Source organism: Syngnathus leptorhynchus, chromosome 10 (genome assembly GCF_054491065.1).
Source record: "Syngnathus leptorhynchus isolate UIUO chromosome 10, UIUO_Slep, whole genome shotgun sequence".
Lineage (NCBI taxonomy): Eukaryota > Metazoa > Chordata > Actinopteri > Syngnathiformes > Syngnathidae > Syngnathus > Syngnathus leptorhynchus.
In genome coordinates this window covers 2,367,761-2,390,827 of record NC_141204.1, presented here as the reverse complement: position 1 = coordinate 2,390,827, position 23,067 = coordinate 2,367,761, and the positions used below count along the sequence as shown (strand labels likewise).

The window sequence follows — 23,067 nt, the reverse complement described above, 5'->3', positions numbered from 1 at the left end:
CAAATTGCAGTGTTCTATTTTCCCCCAAGCATGTAAATACATGTATTTTTTCCTGACAACGGTTTCTTTTTATTTTTTTTTATTTTTTATCTTTATTTCAAGGTATGTTGCGTTGACTGCTCACGATGTTATTATTTTGTCCAATCAGATTTGATCTCTTGCGTGTTGCCATGTCAGTGTAATCTAGCGACAGCGATTTCTGTCCACTGATTGGTTGATTAGCGCTAATTTGTACTTTGGATGTGTCAACCAATCATATTGCAGAAGTCAGTAGGACTCCCATTAGTGAGTGTACACGCAGGTGCTCGAAGAGCATGCTTTTACAAGGTGGACCTTTCGAGAAAAATTAAAGGTTTTTGGGCTAGTTCGACCAGCACTCTTGTTGGCTGTTTTATATAATCCCGGAAAATGATTTTCAAACCTCGCTTAGAGCAGTAACAATTAGATAGAGAGCTAAAAAATCAATAAAACAAACAAATAAAAATAAAATAAAAAAGAAAAAACTCACTAACTAGCTCTGACGAGCCAAAACAACTAGTTATGTTTGAGGAGCAAAAGAGAATGGACTTAGTCAATAAATATTAGGCATTTCTGGTGAGTATCTGATTTAAATGTTTTTGTCATGTTAATTTATGAATATAAATTGTGAATTTCTGTATTTTAGGGCAGACTTCTTTTGGAGTTGATGTATTGAAGGTAAACAGTGTTTCTTGCTTTGGTAATAATGGTATTCATCCTTCAATACAAAATGTCCCAGTTTCTGCAATGCCACAATATATGATTGTGTTTTTCTTTATTGTCTTGTGATGTTTTAGTAGTGCTTGTGTTCACAGAGGGGATTCAACCACTGGAAGCCCAGGTCCAAAATGCACCAACTGCTTCAGTATCGCCCATTATGTATGTTCATGCATTCTTAGATTTTTTTTTTCTCGTTTTCTTGTGCTTATTGAAAATCCATTGCACTCCAAGTGAGCTCCCTCATGTTTATTTTTCATTGATTCAAATATATGACAAGAATCTCGCTTGAGGCTTGATAAGATGATTTCAATGCATTTATTGTTAATTCCAAATTCCTATGCTGTGTCTCATTTTTAAATTGCAAATCTTAATCACGGCTGTCGTCTCCTGGAATGTTAAGCAAATTGGTCCTGTGCTGGCTGGAAGGAGAATGAAAACTGAGAAATTGGCTTGGATTCCCATTGGTGTAAATTATGCCAAGCATCATTTAGTCAAAATATATCCAGCAAGCTCCAGCGGATTTGCTCTTTGGCATGTGTGGATGTGTTTTTTGGAACCTATCTGTTATTAGCTGAAAAAACTCACCTACTTGCTTTTTTTTTTGGGTGCTGAAGTGAGTTGAGGAGCTTTATTTAGACAAAACTAGTGCTTTGCTGCCATCTTATTTAATCTATAGGCAATTTACCGATTAACTATCAAATAATGATCTGTAATAGAATGAATGCCAGCTCTGTTGTTGCTTGACCTTAAATCACTTTATTTAAAAGAAACCTGGATTGTTGCATCAACCGGGACTCACAATCATCTTCTGCTAGTATTGGCTGGCTAGTTTAGTATGAGCTGCTGGGTGAACTTGAAGGAAAAAAAAACAAGTGCTTCTTTAAAGAGGGAATGAATGATGTAAAGAGAGATCTGGATTGAGTAGATCTGCCAACAGCGATATCTGGATGAGATTGTTGTCTGTTCTCGCCATTTCATCAACCTCAACGCCAACTGACCCACTTTTGTAGTCTAACCGCCGTCGCTTTGTCTCTTTTGTCACGCTTTTGATAGTCAGATGCGCAGGGGAATGTGTCAGATGAGATGTGAAGCAAGCGTGCAAAGCGAGACTGGGGGGAAAAAAAAAAAAAAAAAGTTTCGAGCCATTTAACAAGCCCCCGGGGTTTATTGTTGCATCAGAGGACGACAGACGGACAAACGCTATCGTCAGATCGCCGGGCAAAAAGGCCAAATTGTGACATGAACGGAACAGCAGTTGTCGGTTTTGTCAGATCTGACGATACTTTTGACGGCCGACTTAATGGCCCGATCAGCCGCGAAACATCGAGATCAATAACGGTCATGTTTAAGCCGCCTTACCGGTCGACATCATTAGACGGGCCAAAGCTGACTGGCTTTTGCTTTGTTTTATATACAAATCAGAGATTTGAAAGAAAAAAACATGCTCTGAGCCCAACAACACGGCGTCTACTCAAGCTGCGTTATGGAAATTGCCGGATCAGCTTGTCAGACGCTATGCCTTACCCTCGCTGCGACCTTATTACCCGTGTTTGTTCAACTGTAGCCTCAATCAGGGAAATAGAATGCAAATGGCAAAATAGATTTTGGAAGTCAAGCATCTTTTAGTCACCAGAAGACCAATCTAGAGTTCGAGGCCAAACAATTTGAGTTTGGATCAGCACTAATGCTTTCGTATCCCAAAATATTTGGCGCCAAGCAGCGTTCAATTGAATCAAATTTCCATCTTTGGTTAGGCTGTCTGTCTGAGGCATTGTTTGAAGTTTTATATCGATCAAAACATCTCTGCTAATTTCCACCAGGCCGTATGCTGTAAACCGAATGCTAGCTCTCAATTAGCAGCGTTTAAGCTAGCCAAAACTTTATGGCTTGCTTGAAAATGTTGATTCTCTCTGGTTTTCGGTACATTTTATAACAGAGTATCTATATTAACAGCTTGAAGCCTCTTATTTGGAGAACTATTCAAGCAGGAGCGTTTAAGTCGATTAAAACGAATGATAGCCGACGCGCGGATCCTTTGAAAAGTATACTTTGAGTACCGGTTATTAAGTTTAAATCTGCCTGTGGGAGGAATAAAACGACAGAAAAGTGTAAGGTCTAGCTAACTGATTTGAACCTTTCACGGAGATGTCTGGAAGGCACAGTAACTGGAGTTGATCAACATCGATACCACAGGCTGATATCGATATTTCAACCGACCCTTCCAAAGCTAATACTAGACCGGAGGCGCCAGCTCCATCTTCCCATCTCCGAGGGGAGGCTTACTGCCCCACCCGGGTGTTGAGTTGTCTTTGCATTAATCCCGCTAAGTAACTAAGAGTCTCACGCAAATACTGAGTTACCGGCAATTTGCGTCACGGCTAATCGAACACTTTGTCTACATCAACCCTAACTGCTGACATTCCTACTTTTGCAACAAACGAGACTGGTTCCGCCTCCTTCCTTTGTTATAAAAGTAATAAATATTGCCTAAGCAGATATATTACAAGAGGAGGAGTAGCTCAATAACTCCGACCGAGGCCACGGGGGAGGAATCGTTCCCGGCCCGGTCCTGGCTTCAGGCTTTATATTGAAGTATCAGAGGAGGAAGAACGTATGCGTAGTCTGGCGGCAGTCATGGGACTGCGCCGCTTTGCCCGTGGCGGTGCGCAGCCGTCACGGATGGATGCCGGGCGGCCTCCGCCATGATAATGGCGCTTGATTCCCTCGCCTTGTTTTTTGCATGAGGTTTTGTATGCTTGAGCCTCGCAGGGTGCGAAGAATTGACTTTGTTTTCCTATTTATCATGTTTATTGTATTACATACCCGAGAGTATTATGATGCTTCGTAATGGGCTCCTTATGGCAAGGAAGCACGTTTTGTAGCTGGCCGTGAAGTCTCGGCTCAGTTCAGTGATCATCAGGATCCAGGTCCAAAATATTTTTTGCTATTTCGATACTTGACAGCGGGTTTGTAAGTTGATTGAAAACGCTTGAGACGGTCGTAAAATATTTATGGCAAAAGTATGTTGTTTTCATACCTGCCCAAGAGTTGAGGCATCAAGATGGATTCTTATAGTTGGAAGTTCTTCTTCACACAACCGGCTTTCTTAACTCAACATATTTGATCAATTTTATTCCCATCAGTTCCGGCAATGTAAACGCACTGCGGCTTCTGTACAACGCAACGGCTTACATCCTCAGCACATTGTGCGACGTGATGCCCGTTTGATGGAAAATCAATAGCCTCGGTATTTAATGTACTCTGGTCGGCGAGCAGAACAAAGCAAGCGCTCTTAAGTTTGTTTGATATTTACTGGGGAAAAAAAAAAAAAAGCCTCGTCAATGACATAATGACCTTTTTGCCTTGCACCATGCATAAGAATGTGCGGTCTCGCTGTGGTGGGTTTCGCTGGAAGCCACACATCACGCCGGACACCAAATCAATAGGACATTAGTTTTTATTTTATCCAGCGGGCGTGCATTGGCGTAGTCATGTAAAAGTTTTCAAAGCTTTTTGAATTTGCAGTCGCTCGCTTAACGTCATTTTTAGCCGACTTTAATGGTCACCTGCGACGCCGGCGCTAGGGTCCCAGACTTCTCATTTATGTCCCGACACGGTACATATGAAGATATACATCCAGCCTGAATAGAAAATCGGATCCAGTGAGTGTTTGCCGTAATTAGCCCCGATGGTCATCCCGCCCGTCTCAGCCCATGCGGCGGTAATGCGGCGTACTCGGTGTTCCGACATCCGCCGCCGGGTTCGCGGAGGACACTTTGCCGTGACGATTCAAGCATCCAATAGGCTTCCTTTTAGCTCCAGGGTCATTTTGGACCCATCGGTCAATAAATACCACAGCTGTCGAGGAATGGATATAGTTGCTTGGATGGAAATGGAGCAAATATTTGCTAGCATCATTAGGACTGTACAGTGACAGGGGGTGTAAATATTTGTTGATGAATTTGCAAGTTTGCAAACTCAGAACAGCCTTCAGATTTTCTGGTCATTGATTACGGTATCAGACAGAATGTCAATAAAGACTAAAAGAAAAAAACATGACTGCATCAACTTTATATAGGCTGCTTCTGGGTTTGATTCTTGGCTGTGCAGACTTAGCATGTTCTCCTTGTGCTTGTGTGGGTTTTCTCCAGGTTCCTTCACGGATTGGATGATGGAACACACAAACAGCTCCTCAATTGCCCTCAATCATGGAAAAGCTAACGTCTTGGACGTGCACGGTAGGAACTTATTTGCGATTTGAAGGCAATTCGCTCAAAGTCGTTTGTAACCCTTGAATGAAATCTTGCAGAATCCAAAAGCTCCTTCTGCTCAAGGAAGCACAACTCCTGGATCACATTGTGTTTGAAAGGCAAGTGTAACTTGTTTATGATCATATCTGCTATTTTTTTGGAACATTTCCATTTTTCTGGGAAAAACACTAATGACATCGCTATCATCTTATCAGCAAACACATTTTGTTCTATTTGTTATTGGTGAATAAATCCCGTCGTGACATTAAAAGCACTCACGTTTTCCTGGGCGGAAAGGCGTACATCTTCAATAAGCAGTCGCTGATCTTTAATTTCATTTTCCCGGACAGACAAAATGGTTTTATAAAACAGTCACAGAGCCGCAACGCAACGTGTATCAATAATTCAGTACATAAGTGCTCATTAGTTTGTAGACAACGAGGGATCGTAGGAACATTGAGGGCTTAAAACAGCAACAACCAGAGCGTCCTCGTCATTATTTGACTCCATCTCCTGTGTGCTTGCCATTAAGCCTTCTTGCCCGCCGTTAGGTCGAGGCTTACGAAAAATACTTCATCATCATCAAGTTGCATCCCAAAGTGAGAGCAAAACAAGCTCTCCCTGGAGAGTGTTGACTGATAGCGCCCGCCTGTTCTTGCGACTTGCGGAGGGGGTTGGGTGGGGGGGGGGGGGAGTCATCATTTTGTGCCTGAACACTTTTGAGTAGATTTGTAATGGAGAATGCCGTGTTGCTGTGAGACTCCTATCAAACGACGTTTATCAGCGTATTTCAGAATCCTCAATTGCGATAATGACATCTGGTAATGGTTGTTGATTATATTGGTGCTGTACCGGCTTGTCCTTGAGACAACGGCATTGCTGTTGTTGCTATGACAATCGCTGATTGCCCAATTTTAGTAGTCTGGAATGATGGTTAAAAAAAAAAAGAACTTTTTGGAGCTGGGTTTTTGTCTTGCATGACCAATCGGTTTGATTCGATTCCATTGTGAACATTTATTTCAAATAAATGTAAAAAAATAAATAAAATTGAATTGAATTTGAATTTAATTAAAAATTCAAATACATTTGAAATTGAGTCGCGGATTTTTTCACAGAACAAACTCACCCTTCAAGGTCCCACTGCATTATTATTTTGCAAGACATCTTATCATTTCCTTCTCCACTAAGAAACAGGTAACTCTTGTAGTATTTGGCCATTTCTTGTTGCCACCTGGGGGGCGCTGGTCTTCAAACTTGGTGGGTTTTGGTCTGAAACGTGGAGTCAATTTATTTAGTGCTTATTTGTTTCGGAAATTATTAATATGAAGACTATTTAATCTCTGTCTCATTTTTGCTTCCCCGGGAGAGTGAAATGTGAGCGAATGTTCATGTCGACAGGTCGTTAGAAGCTGTCAAACACTTTGATGGATCAATTGCCAAATTACGTTACCAAACATCAGCCATTTGCTATGCTCTTTCGCAAACTCAAAGCCGAAGACTCCATTTCACCACCTGTAAACTCCATTTATAAAAAAAAAAAAAAAAAACAACACCCAAATGCATGTTTTTAGTTTGATTGCACCTTAAATACCGTCTTTGCTTTGGAGATGGCTTCTCTATACAGGGCATAAATCGTTCCTTACATGCTTTTCATTGCCAGCAATAATGCACTTTACAACCGGATGAGTTAGTCGGACCAACGCCTCCGACCCCTTTTAAAAAAGTATTACAGGGCTACCAGAAAGTCATCGTAATTAAACAGAGTGGATACATTTTTTTTGGGGGGGGAATAAATAAGATGACATGAACATTTAGCTCAAATGGATTCTTTTTAATGATGTGCTTCCAGTTCGCCTTAATAGCCAACGTGACTTCAAACAAACAGTAGCTTGAACTGAGCTGACCTTGCGGGGTTTTGTTTCTTCATGACAAAGAATAGACCAAATCAAATAAAACCTGCTCAAATTCATTCCAAAGCTTTCGTTAATTAGCTCCCCAAAGAAGGAAAAAAAAAAAATCACAAAAACACTCGACGATAATGAAAACTCATTCCGATTCGAGCCATTTCATCATGCCTCCGCCTTAATTTCCGATCGATTCCAAATCCTGTGATAATGCAGCCTACTAATGCGTGCTGGCAGACATATTAATTCAACAATAGAATTATTTGGTGGGCTGCATCATAGTCGAAAAAATCAAAGCGTTTTATTCCAAGTTAAGGAGAATATATTGCCTCTCTCTGAAAAAGTTGCAATCATGTTGTTTTCTCATCTTTCACCCTACAAGATAATATTTTCCACCATGACCTGTCTTGTTTTGTTGTCTAATCCTCACCAGTCGCTAAATGATTTCAGTCCTTATCTCTGTCTTGTTGGTTGCGGCAAAATGTCAGGTATTGCTACACAAATAGATTCGTCTCGAGTGGCTCAGCAAGGTTTTCGTTTTTCTTTTAATGGCAAAAATTGCTGGTGTGCCATCAGATCAACACATTGAAGATAGAGAAATCACTCCATGGCTCTTTAACTAGTTGACACCTCTGAATAAATTGCTAGCTCGATGGCTGCTAGCCTGCTGACTGAGTAGATTGATCACTCTTTATCTAGCCAATACATCATTGGATAAATAAATTCCTCAACCCAACAAATCATCTCATCAGTAATCAATTCCACCCAATTTGCACCATTCCTTTGTGGACGTATTAATACGCTATTAGTCAAACACTCAGATACTTTTTCAATCCCACTGGGAGAACTTAAAACATGAGCTGAAAGCTCCATAATGGACCTCCAAGGCCAATTGTTGCATTATTGATCCCTGTATGGAAAAATAAGTTTGAACTTTGTCTTCTTTGGCAGGTTGAAGCTCATCCTTGTCGAAATAACTGCAGTGGCAGTGGCGCCAAGCGATTCGGTGTGTCCGCCAAAGAGCTTTTCAACTTTCCCTTTGAAAAAGGAAGGGAAGAAAACCCCAAAGCAAAACACGCCATTGTAAGTAAACTCTTTTACTGCCAGACATTTATAAAGTGTGTCAGAAAAGTCCCAGGACCGTTGAGTCATTCCAAATCTGTCGGCTATTATTTTTAATTAATTAAATTTTATTAGTAAGTACTTTATCCAAGCACCCTATGCCAATAGGTTGGCCTCTATTTTTTATATTTTTATAAACAAAATAAATATAAATATGTTAAATACATATTTCCATGATTTCTTTTATACTTCTTTCTACGATTATGGCCCAATGTCTGCAAAATAGCTGCAAAACTTTACCGAGTGCCTCAAGTGTCATCTCTTGTTAAAGCCGCCACTAAAAGAGTGGCTCGCTGTCATCTCTTAAATTTTATGAAGTACAAAAGTACCGGTGTGGTTATTTAACATATCTAAATAAATATGAGCGTCATATGGCTCAAACGTGGCGTGTACAAAGGATTACCGACTGACAATCACTCAGGCTGGACGTTGTAATAAAAAGAATAAAAAGAAGAGAATCCGTCACAGGCAATTAGCTACGACTTGGCATCTTGGCGCTGTCACAAAGTCTTGAAATTAATGAGCTTGGCTGCAATGGTGCTTTAAAGATACCTATAGAAGGCTTTATGTTCCTACACGCTGTTGGAATTATGAGCAACAAAATTGGACTTTTACTTTGCTCCATTGCGCTCCTGGCCCTGGGGTGGTCATCATCTTCCTCTTTATTCAGGGGCTCCATCGTCCAACACGCCAAACTGCTTTGAATGATCACTTCTGAACCGGGATCAAAAACTCCAGTCATTATTTTGGGTCAAATCTGTGGAAATCACATTTGGATCCAGAGTGCTATGATAGTCTTGAGGACTTTATCGTTTGATGCATAGATTGAAAATATCTCGTCCAGCCCCTCAGAGGTGGTCTTTGTATTTATTATAAGGTGTCTTCATTCTAGGGCTGTAAAAACAGCCGTCACACTCGGCTGCATTAAATGAGCCCTTTTTTTTTAAAGCTAAAGCAAACAAAATCAATGAGCCTTATTTCAGTTTGTCACTTTTCTTGATGCGCTTCAGCGTCCTACCCTCCTCATGCGCACTTTGGCGGCTACTTTTATCCTCTCTGCGCTCTGATGGACTGATTTGGAAAGCATTATGGGGCTCAAACCCGTCGCACACGTGCTCCCTTTGATGGATCTCCCGTTTCTGATTGCCTGAGCCTGGAGGCCAGAAGGAATGTCTCCGTCGTGCCCCTGAAGAGCGTGTGACTGATGCTGAGCTGCGGCTATCTGCTAGCACTCTGCAGGGGGGGTGGGGGGGGGGGGCGTCTGCGAGAGGATAATGAAAGTCGGCTGCAGCACAAGCACACGCGCCCGTGAGGAAGGCGAGACTCACCTAGTCCAAATGTTTCTTGACTGACTCGAGACTGCCACAAAAAATAACATCATCTTAGACACTGCTTCATCTCGTTTTTTTTTTTTGTTGGGGGGGGCTTTGTCCCAAAGTCGAGTGCTCTTCTACAGTTTCCCTTTAACGACAATTTTTTTCACGTTAGCAGAACGGTACAAAGCACACGTGGGAACTTTAAATATCTTAAATGATGAGCAACCAAAGATGACAACATAGACAGTATCGTTTAACTCGTGACTGCATGCTGGGAAGGTTGCAACCAAACAATAATCATAATAATAATAAAATATAATAATAATAATAATAAAAATAACGAAAATGATTCAAGAAAAAAACATTTGAGTTGTGCCTTCTCCTGTGTGCAGTCTGGGTGAAATGTAAGTGGTGGACCATGAAACCGAAAGCCTTTCACACCGTCAGAAAGGTGCGGGCGAAATGAATCTTTTCCCCTCGGCTGTGTTCTCATCACTCGGCGGCCTGCAGATCCTAAGTCAGTCAGGCGGGGCCGCTCGTGAAGGTTGCGGGCTTTGACTCGACTTAACAGTTTGGATTAAAGGAGTCCTTTTGCCGCACTGAGGAACTCTTGAAGAGTTCACTGCGGGAAGTCGCTTCTGGAGACGACCCCCTGAATATAACTCACCGAAAGGGTCACAGAAAATACTTCATTCTAAAGTGGAGGCCGAGGAAATATTGTAAATAGAAGTCATGTCTTGTAGGGTCACACTTTGACCACAAGCCATCATTTAAATGACAGTTGAGGGTAACTGCGATCAAAGCTTAGCGTGGTGATGATTTCACAATCATTTTTACGTGGCAGAATAAAAGCTCTGCTTGGCACCTCGTTTTGGTGTAATGGGCTGGCGTCGCTCGACTCCATCATCTGCCAATTAATCGGTCGGCGCTTATTAAATGAGCCCGTGTAATAAATCAGCTGGAAATGGTTATTACTCAAATTTACGAAAAGCCTTGTGAGCATTTATTCTACATCTTTGATCCAGTTTAGCATACTTGCAAGACAGCTATGTGCTGTTAGTAAAGGAAAAGTACCAAGAGGGAATTTGGAGTCCAGTAGACATTACATTTCTTTTGTAAGTTTTTTTTTTTTTTTCTCCCCCTCCCCACATTTTGTTAATAACCACCTGCTCCACGAAGTCCGCTTTGACTCTATCAGTGCCAGCCAGTGTTTCCTATTGTACCCAACGGTGGTGCTTTGAAAAGGGTTTGTGCAGTCACGGTGCTTTCTTTTTTTTTTTTTTTTCTTCCCTCCCTCCACAATAGCCACTGAACAAAAAAGCCTGCGCACATGTTTCAGTTTTTTTTTTTGTCTATTTGAAAATGTAGATATTCTTAGAATGGCTTTTCTTTCACCGCCGTCTTCCTGTTTGTCGTATCACTGCACTCTCTCGAAGCTACGCAACCTTTCAGGTGGATTCCTGTTAATTGGCCCTTTTTTTTTTTTTTTGAAACAGCCTCACCCCTTAATGACCATCTCGCAGGCACAGTCTGAATGAAATGCGGCACGCACGTCTACGGGTTCAATAGCACCGCCCGGGGCGAGCACAACAAATGACCCAATGGTCGCTATTAGGTGTATAAATTGTAAATTTCTCTGCAGGCGTGTTTTTACAGATTCTCGTGCGGCGGATGACAGGTTGTGTCAGACAGATCCGTTCTACCCCATTATGTATTTCCATTTCCATCGATATGGTTGAGAACGGAGAACTTTTGAGTAATTAGCTCTTTGACAAATGGGTGGAAAGACAGACGCCATTTTGTGTGAACAACATCGTGACACCTTTTTTAATAAACGATCATGATCAAGCGCATACGGACTTTCCTCTTAATAATTAACAGGAACAGAGTACTTGCCAATATTTTTATTCTGGTTAAGGAGGTATGTATCGCAGGGTGTGTACATTAATGCATCTTCACGTCATGTTTATTTTAACTTCCCATCTCAAACGCTCATTTAAATTGTCTTGTGTTTTGTGTCACAATAATGGCAAGGTTTTGGAATGATTTTCTGTCATTTTTTTTATATCACAAAAACCTGGTATTTGAACAGGGGGGTGTAGACTTTTAATATCCACTGAATATCCCCATATGTGCATTTATAAAAGGTGTTCAAACAGCAGGTGGCACTGTAACCATTAACTGGAATAATTGTAAACCCAAAAAATGATTAAATGACACAAAGCTGAAATGATACAAATCCACATTTAATGACAGATAATCGTCAATTAAAAATGCCATTTTTGAAGCAGCATGATGGCCCGGATAGCGGTCGCCAATTCCACATGGGATTCGAACCTCCTGAGTGGCGGCAGGTCTAACCACTCGTCCACTGTGCTCCCCACCTCCATCTATAAACTGTTAATTAAAGGTTAGCAGTTTGTAAATGCGCTTAATTAGTGAAGCAGAAGTCTCCACGCGGCGAGTTTTTTTAAAGGTTCAATACGTGACGTTATTATGATTTCATTTTTTTCGCGAAAACTTGACACCTGTCAACCGTCCGTGTTCTTCCTCCAGGCTGACAGATACATCCAACTCGCACTCCGTGCTTCACTGGCGTAGTTCACCACAAGGCTTCGATATTAATCACCTGTTGCATATTTCACCATTTTTTTTCTTTTGGGCGGCGGTCTGCCATGCAGTCAACAGTTGGCTCATTGAAATTCAGCCTCAGTGATGGAGCTCATGCTTGTTCTCCCATAACATGATTAATCGTTAATGTTACCTCGGGCTGTGTATTTGGAAGCGAGCTCGCTGCTTTTTTCACCTCTGGCTCTGCGCGCACACCTCTTGCTATTACCCGCACATTTCTACCTGACGTGAATGGATTTTTTTTTTTCTCCTTTGCACACTCTGAAAAAAAAAAATGTAAACCCCCTCTCCAAATTGGCAGCGGGGCTTTTCGTCTAAGTAATCCCAGAGCATGTTGAAGACTGACAAAGCAGACTGACTTCACCGTGTTCACGTCTGAGCTGATACGCTATTAATTCGGAAAACCTCAATTATGGAACAAGGAAGGTCGCGAAATTCAAAAATTTAATTTGGAGAGCAGGGAATAGAACTGGCATTTGTTCGTATTTTATTAAACTCTCCGACAGGCAACGAAATGCGGCAAAGTCAAATAAATGTTCTGACAATCGGCGAGTCATCGACAAAGCTGGCATGGCAGATTGTGATTGGTTGTTAAATTTCGATTGAGCTGTAAGACTGCTACTTCTCTCCTCCAATTTTAGCTAGCAATAGCCTAACCGCTCATTAAATCTATCAGCGGCGCGCAGATTGGAGCCCGCGATCGTTTTCCGTCGGTGCGGGAAGAATTACGCTCGGTCACCGTTAAAAGATTCGGCCGAGCCGATTCCGTTCATCTTGTGTGCGTCGCGGTACTAAAATAGCGACACTAATCGATGAGGTCAGAGAGCAGCTACACTGGTGGCGAGACATGTATATTACCCCTGTAAACATTGCACATAGAGTGCCGGGCCTCCAGCTATATGTCAGGGGATAATTGAAAGCGGGAGACGGAACTTGCTTTAAATGAACAGCGCCGATAGTAAAGCCAACATCACGCGGTCGGAGTGAATCAGGGCGAGACGTTTGCAAGACGCTGCGGGAAATAAATAATAAAGGGGAAAAAGAGGGGGCTTATCCGACAAGAATAGACTATTAATGAGTGGCTAATCCAATAGCGGTACTCATCCGTGACTAACGCCTTGGCTTTGATTCCTTATGGCATCCTCTCGTCATTTAAATCCACTTTTTGGGCTCTATGCACCAGAGCAGGGGTATCGTCAAGTGTCTAATCAGCCATTACTGCTTTAAAACCAGTGTTGGCAGCAACGCCTACAAAAAAAAGTGGTGCCATGAGATGCGAGCCATAATTTGGCTGATTTCTACTTTGACTTATCTGTCATTTATTCCTGACTCAATAGGCTGGCTAATTATTCGATCGGGCCTTGGTTTGGTTCTATCTGTCCGGCATATGGCCCCCGAGCCGTATATTGAACACCGTGTCCAACTACATAATACACATCACGTTCAATTGTCTTATTAATATACAGGAGCTATGCGGCGCAACAGGTGGCGGGCGCGCAGTTTCTCTCCTGCGTCTTCATAAATAATTTTCCAGGATTAATATTTGAACGGGCAACTTCTTTTTTTCCCCTCACATCGGTTCGATCAAATACATACGTGCGGCAATATGAAGATGATAATATTACGTCGCTGCGGCTGACCTGCGCTCACTCGCTGGACACATCATTAGGTACAGGCGGTGAGATTTATGAAAGCAATAAAGTTCACTTTGTAGCTATTAAGTGAACAATTGGTTTGTTTTGTTGCGCTTGTAGTGTGCTGCATCACCTTGTGAGCTGTTTCTCTCTCACACACACACATACTGGAAAGGGCGTTTGAGTTTTACTAAGGCCAGATAAATGTTGTTTATTTTGCCCAACATGTATACTCAATTGGATTCAAGTCAGGTGACTTAACTTGCACTGGTTGCTTTTGCCGTCTGCTTTGGGTTATTGTCCATCGCCGACCGATGAGTTCTGACGCATTTGGGTGAATGCGAGCTGCTGATAATAAATACCTGAAACCTCTTCAAGTCAGTAAATACAACGCAAACCATTCCATTGACGGTTTTGGCCATTCAACTTTCCAATTGTCCCATTACTTTTACACTAATGTCATGTATGCAGTGTTTTCATCGGCAGCCATTTTGGGAGCCCATGCCAGCTGAATTGGACTGGTCACCAGTGAATGTCAGCGCCATGATTCTTAACGCCAACCTTTACGCAAAAGGCCGCCTTCCTGCAGAGAATAGCGACATATTGCTTCATACATCAGTGCAACCGATATTACTCTATATCCCCCCCCCCCCCCCCAACCCCCACGCTGGTATATATAATCCATCTTGATCACACTGGGTCAAAGCAACCCCCAAATGTTCAGGTACATCACTCAGCTTGGAATGGATCTGGATTGATCCACCACTGCCTGTGGAGCTGTCATTTACCGGAGAGAGGGGGGGAAAAATAAAAGAAGAGTCTAATCATTTATTCTTGCAGCCTCTCCTTCCCTGTCGGTAGCATCATCGCTCATAAAGCGAACACGAGGGAGGAGGAGGGAGAGGGGGGACGCTTTTAGAATATTCACACTAAATCCAGCTCGTAACAAGGGAATAAGTTTTTTTTTTTTTTTTTTTTTGGCATCATTACTTTCAAAGGCGCCTTGCTAAAATAGCTCCCCCTGCTCACCTTTTATAGTCTATTTTTGTGAGCACATAAGAAACACACCAAGCTGTTAAGTAGCCAGCTGTGCCCAGCGGGGGCAGTGTATGACTTTTTTTTTTTTTTTTTTTCTCGTTACAACTTTGGGGGGGGAAACAAACAGATGGTGTAAAAGGTGACGCATAACAGATGATGCCGCCGTGACATGAACATGAAATGAAGATAACGATGCAGATGAGATGAGGGGTGCACTGGACAAGTGAGGGTTGCCTCCACAGGTGCTTCTTTTTTTTTTTTCTGTCTGGAGCAGCTTCTCCGGCATCCCGTATCAGCGGCGTCGCTGCAACTTTCACCCACTTAACCCAACAATTAAGAGATATTTCCGTTCTCGTCACAAACACGAGAAATATCCTTTAATTGTAAGGCTACGGGGGGGTCCGCCACTCCGCGCTCTCTTCTTTCCGCGCGTCTTCCTCCCTGAGCGCGCGTCGTGCGCTGAAATATTCATGACACACACACACAGGAAAAAAAAAAATAAATCAAATCCAGTCGAGGTAAATAAATTGACGGCTGGCGATGATGTTTGATGTGACGAGGCTCCTCTTTTACGTGGATGAGTCCGGTCCACTCGTGATGCATCCGTGCTCCGGAACCGTCGCGTCCTCCTCTTCTTTTTCTGTTGCAACTTCTCCAGAAGTGAACTGTCCTCGCCGTGTCCGTGGGCATCCGTCACGCCACGCACGTCTGGTCACAGTGCAGCAGGAGTGGCGGCGGCGATAGTGTGGACGTGTGTCCATCCCCCCCCCCCCCCCCCCCCCCGAGCCCCCCCTCAACGCCCCTTTTTCCCTCTTGTGTCATCATGTTGTGCGTCTTTCTCCATCTCCTTCCAGTCTTTTTCTAGTCGGCTCGTCGGGAGAAGCGAGCTGCACTCGCTGCAGTCACGTGATCGGCACGGAACCGTGGCGTGGACTTTCTCCACCCCCCCACCCCCTCCACCCCTCCCCAGTTTGCCTCAGTAATAATTTGAAAGCGTGTGCGCACGCTCCCCCTCCTCTCCCTCTTCATCCTCCTCCTCCTCCCGCATCTTCCTCTCCTCCTTCTCCTCACCGGCTGCTGGAGGAGGGCGGGAGCGGCAAGTCTCTCTCACCCGGGCTCGCATGCATGTCCAATCCGTCCCCCTCCCCTCCTTCTCCGGAGCAGCCTTCCCGCGGAACTCTTCATTTGACTGGCTGCTTCTAGCGGCTCTGGACGTCTAGCTGTGGTTTTTTTCTTTTTCATTTCAATTTTTTTTTAATTTTGTGCTTGAGCGGAGCCCGGGGGGTGGGAGTGTGGTGGTGGTGGTGGGTCGCTCCATCCGTTTGGACCAGTTGGACTACACAGGACAGCCAAGCAGTAGCGCTTCTTCCTGTTTTTTTTTTTTTTTTTTTTCTTCCCCCCCTCGGTTGGTTTTTGCGTTCCTTTTTGGATGAGCTGCTTGCGCTGCTGCATGCTGCCATGGAGCTGCTGCTGGTCTGCCTCTCCTTGTGGATATTGCAATGCAACTCGGCCAAAGGGGACTCCATCATACACATCGGTAAGCCGAGCCGTACGCGCAGGTGAAATGAGAAGCATCAGGCGGAAACGGTTGCGGCATTATCTGCGTCTACGCTTTTTGGGCTTCACTTCATCTCTCCGGGGCTGAAAAGTTCTTTGGTGCATGCCAGCTCCTTGAATGGTCGCAGCCGTCCAGCGGTTTTATGCTGCGTGTTTGTGTCACGCGTGCTGCTCAAATGCGCATTTGGAACAAGAAGCAACTGTTTTCTGTTGGTTGGTGGGAAGGGAGGGGTGGGGGAGCGCGTGTGGTGGGGGGGCTACGGCTCGGGCTTGCGATAGCCCCGAATGGATGAGGCGTAGCGCCCGTCTTTATGTCGCCAAGGCTCAACTTCCACCGGGACGTGACTGTCATGTCAATAAAGAGCAGCGAGGAAGGACGTCAGTGGACTTTTTAGCCATGCTAAACGCATAGAGAGCCTCTTTGTGCGCCGTGCACCGGTTCTGCCTCTGACCCCCCTCCCACCCCCACCAGAACGAGTAGGCTCCCCCTCTAAACTTCCCCTCCTCAAAAAAAAAAAAGAAATTGATCTGCAGTGTTAAAACACCAAACATGTTAGCTGCGCAGTGAGCATGCAGCAGTGCTTCTCACTTTTTTTTTTTTTTTTGCTGCAACAGTCTGGGCCAGCAGCAGGTGCTCTGTCATCAGCTTTAGTGCAGCACTGGGACTTCATCCAAGTCGTATTGGCTGATGCACGTCAGCGGGCACCAAATATACTTCTACTTTCCGGAAAAGCCCCCCCCCCCCACTGATATACACCCCGTCTGACAGTGATGCCATAAACAGACAAGCAAAAGGATGGAGAGTGGAGTGGGCTTTTATTTCTTTGCTTTGCTCCACAAACACGTTCACACTCACGGACCGCCTGTGTCGCTGTCCGTGGTCCTGTCACGACAGGCCAGTTCTAACAAGTGTCGAAGGCTCCCGCAAAGTAAAATGGTGGCTGCGCACCAATCTTCTAGAATTCTTCCAGAAAAGCACAAATTGGTTTTGTTATTCCACAGGTGCCATATTTGAGGAGAACGCCGTCAAGGATGATGAGATTTTCCAGCTGGCCATCTCAGACCTGAGTCTGAATGATGACATCTTACAAAGCGAGAAGATCACCCACTCTGTCAAGCTCATTGAGCCCAACAACCCTTTCCAGGCTGTGCAGGAAGGTAGGCACATGAACTTTTTTTTTTTCCAAATGTTGCCCTTTAGAAAAATGATATTGGTGAAAGAGAGGGAAGGCAGCAGGGTTGGGAGGAAGGGCAGAATAGGCTGATGGTTTCAAAGTTGGGGCCAGGAGAAGGCAGAACATTTGGAAGGTAAGTTTGCTGGAAGAAAGAAAATAAAGGGGAGTGGAAGCTGAAAGATGGACACGTGCGAGGAAGGAATGGGGAGAGGAAAAACAGAATGGAGGGAAGGCAGAAAAGAAGAATGAGCGTGGAAGAACCTGGACAGGGGACGGGGGAAGTATTTGATGAAAGAAAAAGCAGCAAGTGGGTGACAGAAAGAAGGGAAGAGTAGGGAGGAAGGCGTGAATGAGAGGTGGACAAAGAAAAGAAGGGTGGGCAGGAAGGAATGAAAAGGAAGGGGAGAAGGTCGATTTCCTGTTGCTGGCAGCGATGCTGCTGTCGGCGTGTCAAAAGGAACACGCGTGTGTGTTTGCACGCCTAGGGGGCAGCGGTGAGTCGCACCCACTGCAGCAGCTCCACATAACACAAAAAAAAAAGCACTTTCTGATCAAAGGTATGACAAAAATGCTGGTTTTTGAGAATACATCATTCAATGCATGTATAAAAAGGTCACACAAATTGTTGGAAGTAAACAACAAAATAAGCCGATTGTATTTTCGGTGCAAAGAAATCGCCAGCCAAAAAAACAAAACAAATTTCTTGACTTTTGGGTTAGCTGGTGAGTCTTAATGCAACTCAGTGGGCGCTACAAAGATCATTTGTCACCGATATTGTTTCATGGCCTATTTCCTGTGATGGCGCTCCCCGTCGCTAGCATTGATTGACCATCCGTCTTAATTACACTTCCCACCGTTTTGGAGGTGTTATAGAAATGGCAGAACGTTGAAGGGTTGAGGGTTGGGGGGGGGGGGATCGATGAGAACCCCACCCTTGCGCGGCATTGATTGACAGGTGGCATAAGTTGACCTTTGGCTTTGCTCTTTCCTGGGCTGCCCTCCCGTCGCGGCGAAAGGGGAGGGTCTGCGAACGACAATGAGATCATTGAGGAAGAACGCGATGGCGGCTGGCAGAGAGTTGAATAAACATGAGTGGACACGGGAGTTAAGAAGGGCGCTGATGAGGAAAATGTGCTTGCCAAGGGAGGGGGAGGACTTGCAGTGTCACGTTTGTCCTTAGGTGGCTTCTTCACGTCCTTTCCTGCAAACTTTCAAGTCCTCTTGTAAGCCACGGGACCGATGACTAAACACACCAAAACCCCCAAAATATCGTCAAGTGGCACTCGTATCATAATTGGAGTCGTTACGATGAATCGATTGGCAATTCGATTAGAAACGAGGATCAACGGACAAACTAATTTGGATCATGGATGATTGACAAGCCTGATTTTTTTTTTTTTCTGGCACAACAGGTTTTTGACGTTCTCGAAGGTTCAGTAGAGCAGCTAACGCCAAAAAAACAAGGTGGTTTTCCGCTATTCGGAATGGATCGTTTGAATAATTGATGGCGACGTGCAGTACACACCTGAAAAAAACACAGCGGGCCGAAATCATATGCATCACACTTGCGTTCTCTTCCTGCGCGAGGGGGAATGTGCTTTGACGCATTACTGCCAGGGAAAGCAACATTTGTCTCTTTTATGGCGCTAGCCCGGCCGTCGTGAATACACATGACAGGATGCGGACGCGTTATCTCCCAAGGTAGCAAAGTTGCACTGATTGATGCGCTAACTTTGCCGGCGAAATGGACCAACCCAATCCGTGTCAAAGTATATTGCAGTATTGACACTTTTTTTTTATTGTTACTGTTAAGTACTCCCAATTTCATATTCCTTCTGCATCAGTTTTCGATTTGTAGTGCAGTCCATTTCGTTTCCTCTGCCTATTTTTACACCTTGGCTAAAGCGGACGTGCAATCTCTCATGCAAATAAGCCTTCAACTTTCCAACCACCTGAACTTTTTTTTTAAGAAAAGTTAACTTTGTATGTTTGAGAGAGAAAACGTTCTCTCGTATTACTCATAAGACTTCAGCACAACCTCAGCAATTGATTTGCAACTTGTAGGTGTTGTTCCGGCTCACAGTTTATTTCTGTTCTCCGAGGTGGGAGGAGATTTTTTGGACCACAGAGTAGATTTATGTAAGTTAACACCTGGTGATAAGAAACTTTGGAGATTGACAAAGTGGGAATGATTGAACGCCTCGGGGGAGAGGAAGAAGATTCATCCTTTGGGGCATGGTGAATGAACAAATTCCAGCAGCTGGGTGGGAAGATTTTCAGCCTGCCCCTGGCACAATATGGAGAATCTCCAAGAGTGAACATATTTTGCAGCTTGCCGAGCAAAACGACGCCTTCACGTTTTTTTTCTTTTTTGTCAACCCGAGTGAACGACAATTGAGAGCCACTTAGTGCAGGTAGACGTGCGTTCATTCGCTGTGGCTGTAATTTGTTGAGTGTTCTGCCCCACCGAGTCCATCTTCCACCCGGCACCGCCGGCGTGTCACCCCTGCCAAGGACATCTTCATCCCTTTTGGCTTTTCCGTCCGTTTAAGGGGAGCTCCAACTTTTTTTTTTTTCTCTTCTCCCCACCCTCATCCCCCAACTGTGCGCAATCTGTCATGACAAAAGGTGAAAAGACGGTTCATTTGAAGATGTCGGCACGGGTAATTTCATCCGCCATCTGATTCTCGGGTTTATGACAACTCATTACTCGCCGTGCTCTAAATGTGATGGAACGTTGCCCGTTGACTATTACTGTGCCCGTGAATTTAATAATGCCGCATAAATCTTGGTAATGGATTTGTTTGTGTTTGGATGTCTTTTCCGCCGGCTCGGGGCACAAAGAGAAGGGGGCGCCGGGGCTGTGGCGTTTTTCGCCCGCCCGGTTAATTACGCCGCGTTATTTTAATCCGCGTAAAGGTTCTGCTACCCTAATCAGCTAAGTGACGCTGCGGCAGAGGTGGGGTGCACCTTTCACCGTTTAATATCCTCTGTGTTTGCGAAGGGTTAATTCCGAGATTAGTGGCGTGCCGCTGGGGCCGAAAAGGCCTTCCTTGCTGGCCTAAACAATATCGGAAGAGGATCGGAAATGGTACTCTTTGTAACACCGAGTCAATTTAATCCGCCTAAGGGCCTTCAGAATCAAGAATGCCGGACGATGTAACATAAACTGTTAATAATGGGACCGTTTCCAGATTTGAAATTTGCCTCAGAGGATTAGCTAGCTAGCCTACAATACCACCGGAAGTAGACTTCCCTAGCAACTGGTGTTTTATATTTTCACGGCGTTGGAGAAATGTTGATTCTGAACCGACAGTCAATATTGCATAATATTGATGGCTGTTCATATGTGAAGGCTAAAATCCCCAAATCACTGGCCGCCACTGCTCAAGATGGTTACCTGCAGCACAAATACCTTTGCCAATTCCTCGCCTCCCCGTCAGCGGCAACTCTCCAAAGTACGCCTGCGTGCGAGTGGGCTGTTCAAAGCGCCGTGCTGATTTTTATGGACGGCTTTATTCGTGAGAAGACGGCTACATGCCGTACAGGTGGGTTATTGTCACGAGGCGCTTGTGAGTTTGCACTTCTAAGCAATTAATCCCCATCGGGCTTTGCGTATTTGCCAAGTTCTGCCGTCCCACGCTATACAACCGGCGCTTCAACACAAACACGCTCGATGTTGACTCATCTGCCGAGAGAGCACCTGACATTTGCCGGCTCACGTGTTTTCTTACGCGTCATGTTTCCATCGCTATTTGCTGTCGAGTTAGCAGGATAACACAAAACTGACATTTTGCGGACCACGGAAGAAGCAATTACATTTTCTACGACCTTCTCCTATGAGTTAAGCAAGTCTAGTGGTAAAAAAAAAACATATCCTGTACTTTACTTGAGCATGTATTCTGGATGTTTTCTGTAAAAGAATACAGATGATGTATTTTACAGACCATTAGGTCTTAACTTGTTCCTTGCCAGCCCAGTTAAAATGGATTTTTGACATCTATATCCGTCATCGGTAGTGAATGAGTTAACGGGCCTCGAACAAATGGGTCTATTGAAAAAGTCATACATAGTCTGCTCTCTTCTCCTTGAAAGACTTTCTGACCAAACAGTCCTTCAGAAAGACCATTTCAAGTCTCCCTCCTTTTGCTACGAAGAAGCAGAAGTCCCGCTGGTTTGAGCCATTTCCCAGCCTGATGGCCCTCGCTGTACGTCTCCAGCATTCTAAATGGCGGCCGGTGTCTTGAAGTGGCCTTTGTTTGCGACGCTTCTCCTTGACGAGCCTCTTCACGCTTCGGGCTTTAAAAGAGCGCACTGACGCATCCTCGTCTGGAGTTACCTGCCGTGCCAGAGCCTGTTATAAGTCCTTGTGTCATGTCGGAAGGTTGCAAATGGCGCCGGCGTCAGAATCTGGAATCTTAATGATGCAATTTGCAACCACGTACGGTCATTCTCAAAATACAATCGAAATCGGCAGATTTCTGATTTCCGGCCAGGTAAATTTGTCCCAATGCATGATTGCGGGCAAATCTTCCTTTTATTTTGTATTTCCAGGGTAACGCGGAATATGTATTTGGATACTTACGTAAAGACTTGTTATCGAGACATCTTGGAACAGTTTTAAATTGTAGAAAGATGACTATCTACTTTGAAGATAAGACTCCCTTTTATGGTTGGAGAATCGATGTCCTGCCTCCTGATAACTTCACAAAAACATATTGAATGGTCTTGTTTGGCTTAAATGGTCTCGTAGCAACACCGTCGCCTAAGAGCCCGCACGGCAGCCATTCATGCTTTTGCTTGCCCGTGCCACTTTGCGCGACAAATGTACGATTTCTCAGTACATCAGAGAGCTCGGACACCGTTATACATCTCGGTCGGAAAATAGTCATATGGATTATGCAGTGTCCTGCTTTGCTTTTGTGCACTTTCTACATGTCCTTTAATCATTTAAGGTTCCATCTGCGAGAATGTACCTAGACTTTTTACCAGGTTATGTCTGAGTGAAGTTGTGCGTGTGATGTGACCTGGAGTACACTTTGAGTTGGCACAGACGTCCTTTTTTTTTTTTAAGGAACATCCATAGTCAGCAATGTCTGCTAAGCTGTACCTGGAAATAGAATGGGGAAAGATGGATAACGTGTGCCAGAAGTAGAACGTATGAGGGTCAAGCTCGCGACGTGCATTACCTGCGCTCGACCGTATCCGATTGTGTAACCCCATCTTTTATACATGGATCCATCCATTTTCCATAGCGCTTGTCCTCATTTGGGGCACGGGTAATGAGAGTCCGGAAACAAACAAACCTCCATAATGTAGTGTTCAGTCAAGTCTTAATTTATCATAACTTGTCATCATAACTGGTTAAAATGTGATTCATTTTTAATCGTCTAATAGTGAATTTTTTTTTCCATTGCGTGATTATTGCAATATTTATGTAGCCTTGTTTGATTTTTTTGTAGTATCGTATTTTTATTTTTAGGGTGGGGGCAGGCAGCTCTTTGCAATGAAAGGCTCCGGGTGTTTTTTTAACTTTCCTGAAAATGGTGATTCATTTCAAAGCTGTCGGAGCAGCGTAGTAAATGTCAGGATTTTGCTGCGCGTTTTAATTTGGGTAAACACGACACAACAGATATAATAGTACAAACCCCTGGAAATACCGTGGAAATAAATTATGGAATGGAGAGAGCGAGAGAGATGAG

At 44.2% G+C, this 23,067-nt stretch overlaps 1 protein-coding gene across 4 annotated transcripts in view; it reads left to right on the top strand.

Annotated features, from left to right (window-relative positions):
* Positions 1-276: 276 nt before the first annotated feature.
* Positions 277-23,067, top strand: part of grid1a (glutamate receptor, ionotropic, delta 1a) — a 143,607-nt gene continuing 120,816 nt past the window's right edge. Inside the window, exons 1-7 of one of the 4 annotated variants that reach the window (XM_085921827.1) lie at positions 277-594; positions 665-696; positions 834-897; positions 4,890-4,976; positions 5,048-5,107; positions 7,844-7,975; positions 17,193-17,348. The gene's annotated coding sequence lies outside the window, so the exon portion shown is untranslated. Of the gene's footprint in view, positions 595-664; positions 697-815; positions 898-4,889; positions 4,977-5,047; positions 5,108-7,843; positions 7,976-17,192; positions 17,349-23,067 lie in introns of all 4 variants that reach the window. The other 3 variants (XM_085921825.1, XM_085921829.1, XM_085921826.1) reach the window with 3 other exon arrangements.